The following is a 5,773-nucleotide window of genomic DNA, read 5'->3' on the forward strand; positions in this document are numbered from 1 at the left end:
ATCAGTTCTTAGCTGAATTCTTGCAAATCTATGACACAGTCAAGACTAATGGGGTAGACCCTGAGGTCTATAGACTGATGCTATTCCCTTTTGCTGTAAGAGACAGAGCTAGAATATGGTTGGACTCTCAACCTAAAGAAAGCCTGGACTCTTGGGAAAAGCTAGTCAATGCCTTCTTGGCAAAGTTCTTTCCACCACAAAGATGGAGTAAGCTTAGAGTGGAAGTCCAAACCTTCAGACAGAAGGATGGAGAATCCCTCTATGAAGCTTGGGAAAGATACAAACAATTAATCAGAAAATGTCCCTCAGACATGCTTTCTGAATGGAGCATCATAGGTATTTTCTATGATGGTCTCTCTGAACTATCTAAGATGTCCTTGGATAGCTCTGCTGGAGGATCTCTTCATCTGAAGAAGACGCCTACAGAGGCTCAAGAGCTAATTGAAATGGTTGCAAATAACCAATTCATGTACACTTCTGAAAGGAATCCTGTGAACAATGGGACTAATCAGAAGAAAGGAGTTCTTGAGATTGACACTCTGAACGCCATTTTGGTTCAGAATAAAATATTGACTCAACAAGTCAATTTGATTTCTCAAAGTCTGTCTGGAATGCAAAATGCACCAAACAGTACTAAGGATGCTTCATCTAAGGAAGAAGCTTTTGATCCTGAGAACCCTTCAATGGAAGAGGTGAATTACCTAGGAGAACCCTATGGAAACACCTATAATTCTTCATGGAGAAATCACCCAAATTTCTCATGGAAGAATCAAGAGAGACCTCAACAAGGTTTCCACAACAATAATGGTGGAAGAAACAGGTTTAGCAATGGTAAACCTTTTCCATCATCTTCTCAGCAACAGACAGAGAATCCTAAGCAGAACCCCTCTGACTTAGCAACCATGGTCTCTGATCTAATTAAAATCACTCAAAGTTTCATGAATGAAACAAGGTCCTCCATTAGAAATTTGGAAGGACAAGTGGGTCAGCTGAGCAAGAAAGTCACTGAACTCCCTCCAAGTACTCTTCCTAGTAATACAAAAGAAAATACAAAGGGAGAGTGCAAAGCCATAAACATGGCCGAATATGGAGAGGAAAGAGAGGGGGTGGACGCCACTGAGGAAGACCTCAATGGGCGTGCACCAATCTCTTCTGAGTTCCCCAATGAGGAACCATGGGAATCTGAGGCTCAAAATGAGACCATAGAGATTCCATTGGACTTACTTCTGCCATTCATGAGCTCTGATGAGTATTCTTCCTCTGAAGAGAATGAGTATGTCACTGAAGAGCAAGTTGCTAAATACCTTGGAGCAATCATGAAGCTAAATGACAAGTTATTTGGAAATGAGACTTGGGAGGATGAACCACCTTTGCTCACCAAAGAACTGGATGACTTGTCTAGGCAGAAACTGCCTCAAAAGAGGCAGGATCCTGGGAAGTTTTCTATACCTTGTACCATAGGCACCATGACCTTCAAGAAGGCCTTGTGTGACTTAGGGTCAAGTGTAAACCTCATGCCCCTCTCTGTAATGGAGAAATTAGGGATCTTTGAGGTGCAAGCTGTAAGAATCTCATTAGAGATGGCAGACAATTCAAGAAAACAAGCTCATGGACTTGTAGAGAATGTTTTGGTGAAGATTGAAGACCATTACATCCCTACTGATTTCATAGTCCTAGAGACTGGGAAGTGCATGGATGAATCCATCATCCTTGGCACACCCTTCCTAGCCACAGCAAAGGCTGTGATTGATGTTGATAGAGGAGAGTTGATCATTCAAGTGAATGGAAAATCCTTGGTGTTTAAGGCCCAAGGACATCCCTCTATCATCATGGAGAGGAAGCATGAAGAGCTTCTCTCAAAACAGAGCCAAGCAGAGCCCCCACAGTCAAACTCTAAGTTTGGTGTTGGGAGGCCACAACCAAACTCTAAGTTTGGTGTTGAACCCCCACACTCAAACTCTAAGTTTGGTGTTGGGAGGTTCCAACACGGTTCTGAGCATTTCTGAGGCTCCATGAGAGTCCTCTGTCAAGCTAATGACATTAAAGAAGCGCTTGTTGGGAGGCAACCCAATGTTTTATAATTAACTATTTCCTTTTGTTATTTTATGTTTTTTGTAGGTTGATGATCATAAGAAGTCACAAAATCCATTGAAAAAGCAAAAACAGAATGAAAAACAGGAAGAAAAACAGCACACCCTGGAGGAAGAACTCACTGGCGTTTAAACGCCAGTGAGGCTAGCAGTTGGGCGTTTAACGCCCAGTCTGGCACCATTCTGGGCGTTTAACGCCAGAAAGGGGCACCAGACTGGCGTTAAACGCCAGGAAAGGGCTAGAACCTGGCGTTAAACGCCAGAAATGGGCACCAGCCCGGCGTTTAACGCCAGAAATGGCTCAAAACGTGGATTTTGATGCCATTTGGTGCAGGGATGACTTTTCCTTGACATCTAAGGATCTGTGGACCCCACAGGATCCCCACCAACCCCACCACTCTCTCTTCTTCTTCACCCATTCACCATTCACCTCAATACCTCTTCACCACCTTCATCTCCTCCATCTCTTCTTCTTCTACTCTCTTCTTTCTTCTTTTGCTCGAGGACGAGCAAACCTCTTAAGTTTGGTGTGGTAAAAGCATTACTCTTTGTTTTTCCATAACCATTTATGGCATCCAAAGCCGGTTCAACTGAGAAGGCATGACCTCAAGCCCATCACTAAGAAAAAGATGGAGCAAACAAGAGACCCCTCTCATCATGAGATCCCTGAGATACCTCAAGGGATGCACTTTCCTCCACAAGACTATTTGGGAGCAACTAAACACCTCCCTAGGAGAGTTGAGTTCCAACATGGGACAACTAAGGGTGGAGCACCAAGAACATGCCATCCTCCTCCATGAAATTAGAGAAGATTAAAGAATCATGAGAGAGGAGCAACAAAGACAAGGAAGAGACATTGAGGAGCTCAAGCACTCCATAGGACCTTCAAGAGGAAGGAAGAGCCGCCATCACTAAGGTGGACCCGTTCCTTGATTTTCTTGTTCTTTATTCTTCTGTTTTTCGAATTTTTATGCTTATGTTTATCCATGTTTGTGTCTTATGATCATTAGTGTCTTAGTGTCTATGCCTTAAAGCTATGAATATGAATCCATCACCTTTCTTAAATGAAAACTGTTTTTATCACAAAAGAACAAGAAGTACAGGATTTCAAATTCATCTTTAAAACTAGCTTAATTAGTTTGATGTGGTGACAATACTTTTTGTTTTCTGAATGTATGCTTGAACAGTGCATATGTCTTTTGAATTTGTGATTCATGACTGTTAAATTTGTTGGCTCTTGAAAGAATGATGAAAAAGGAGACATGTTACTGAGGATCTGAAAAATCATAAAAATGATTTTTGAAGCAAGAAAAAGCAGTGAATACAAAAAAAAAAGAGAGAAAAAGAAGCAGAAAAACGAAAAAAAAGGGAAAAAGAGAAAAAGAAAGAAAAAGAAAGAAATAAAGTTGTGATCCAAGGCAAAAAGAGTGTGCTTAAGAACCCTGGACACCTCTAATTGGGGACTTTAGCAAAGCTGAGTCACAACCTGAAAAGGTTCACCCAATTATGTGTCTGTGGCATGTATGTATCCGGTGGTAATACTGGAAGACAGAGTGCTTTGGGCCACAGCCAAGACTCAATAAGTAGCTGTGTTCAAGAATCATCATACTTAACTAGGAGAATCAATAACACTATCTGGATTCTAAGTTCCTAAAGAAGCCAATCATTCTGAACCTCAGAGGATAAAGTGAGATGCCAAAACTGTTTGGAGGCAAAAAGCTACTAGTCCCGCTCATCTAATTTGGAGCTATGTTTCATTGATAATTTGGAGTCTATAGTATATTCTCTTCTTTTTATCTTATTTGATTTTCAGTTGCTTGAGGACAAGCAACAATTTAAGTTTGGTGTTGTGATGAGCGGATAATTTGTACGCTTTTTGGCATTGTTTTTAGTATGTTTTTGGTAGTTTTAGTTGAGTTTTTATTATATTTTTATTAGTTTTTATTTAAAATTCACTTTTCTGGACTTTACTATGAGTTTGTGTGTTTTTCTGTGATTTCAGGTATTTTCTGGCTGAAATTGAGGGATCTGAGCAAAAATCTGATCCAGAGACTCAAAAGGACTGCAGATGCTGTTGGATTCTGACCTCCCTGCACTCGAAGTGGATTTTCTGGAGCTACAGAAGCCCAATTGGCGCGCTCTCAACGGCGTTGGAAAGTAGACATCCTGGGCTTTCCAGCAATATATAATAGTCCATACTTTGCCCAAGATTTGATGGCCCAAACCGGCGTTCAAAGTCACCTACAGAAATTCCAGCGTTAAACGCCGGAACTGGCACCTAAACGGGAGTTAAACGCCCAAACAGGCATAAAAGCTGGCGTTTAACTCCAAGAAGAGTCTCTACACAAAAATGCTTCATTGCTCAGCCCAAGCACACACCAAGTGGGCCCGGAAGTGGATTTTTATGTCATTTACTCATCTCTGTACACCCTAGGCTACTAGTTTTCTATATATAGGACCTTTTACTATTGTATTTTCATCTTGGTTCTTCGGGGTTCCCTCTCTGGGGCCGAAACCAATGATCACTCTTGTTCTTATGTATTTTCAACGGTGGAGTTTCTACACACCATAGATTAAGGTGTGGAGCTCTGCTGTACCTCGAGTATTAATGCAATTACTATTGTTCTTCTATTCAATTCTGCTTGTTCTTTGTCCAAGATATCACTTGTTCTTCAACTTGATGAAGGTGATGATTGACGCCCATCACCATTCTCACCTATGAATGAGGTGACTGACAACCATTCTTGTTCTACAAGCAACCAAGGCTTAGTGAATATCTCTTGGATTCTTTAATCGGAATCTTCGTGGTATAGGCAGGACTTGATGGCGGCATTCAAGAGAATCCGGAAGGTCTAAACCTTGTCTGTGGTATTCTGAGTAGGATTCAATGACTGAATGACTGTGACGTGCTTCAAACTCCTAGCAGGCTAGGGCGTTAGTGACAGACGCAAAAGTATCAATGGATATTATTCCGGCCTGACCGAGAACCGACAGCTGAATTCCACTATGCCGTGACAGGACATATGCAATCGCTTTCACTGAGAGGATGGGAGGTAGCCATTGACAACGGTGAAACCCTACACGAGCTTGCCATGGAAGGGAGTAAGAAGGATTGGATGAAGGCAGTAGGAAAGCAGAGAGACGGAAGGGAAGGGATCTTCATACGCTTGTCTGAAGCTCTTACACCAATGAATTACATAAGTATCTCTATCTTTATCTTTTATGTTATTTTCGTTCATCACCATTATAAATTTGAGTCTGCCTGACTGAGATTTACAAGGTGACCATAGCTTGCTTCATACCAACAATCTCCGTGGGATCGACCCTTACTCGCGTAAGGTATTACTTGGACGACCCAGTGCACTTGCTGGTTAGTTGTGCGAAGTTGTAGTGATCACAATTTCGCGCACCAGTAGGCCAATTTGGCCTCAGTAGATTCCTTTTGTGAAATCGTGTACATTTCACAAGGAATTAGCTGATGAACCCTCTCTTTCTAACATAATACAGTGAATCATCACTGCCCTTTTTATAGTAACTTCAGAATAGTTACTTATGGGAAGTATAGAATGCCCAATGAAATCTAGCAAGCCTTTAGCAACTTGTTTGAGATCTCCCCTCTTTAGTTGGTTTGGGACACCTTTTGTGTTGGTTATCCACTTGGTTCCAGGGAGGCATATGTCCTC

At 41.7% G+C, this 5,773-nt stretch overlaps 1 non-coding gene across 1 annotated transcript; it reads right to left on the reverse strand.

Moving 5' to 3' along the window:
• Nucleotides 1-209: 209 nt before the first annotated feature.
• Nucleotides 210-317, reverse strand: LOC130963879 (small nucleolar RNA R71). Its single transcript, XR_009079996.1, has one exon. It is a non-coding gene; the product is annotated as a small nucleolar RNA R71 (small nucleolar RNA).
• Between the last annotated feature and the right edge of the window lie 5,456 nt (nucleotides 318-5,773).

Source organism: Arachis stenosperma, chromosome 2, assembly GCF_014773155.1.
Source record: "Arachis stenosperma cultivar V10309 chromosome 2, arast.V10309.gnm1.PFL2, whole genome shotgun sequence".
In the NCBI taxonomy this organism is placed as follows: domain Eukaryota; kingdom Viridiplantae; phylum Streptophyta; class Magnoliopsida; order Fabales; family Fabaceae; genus Arachis; species Arachis stenosperma.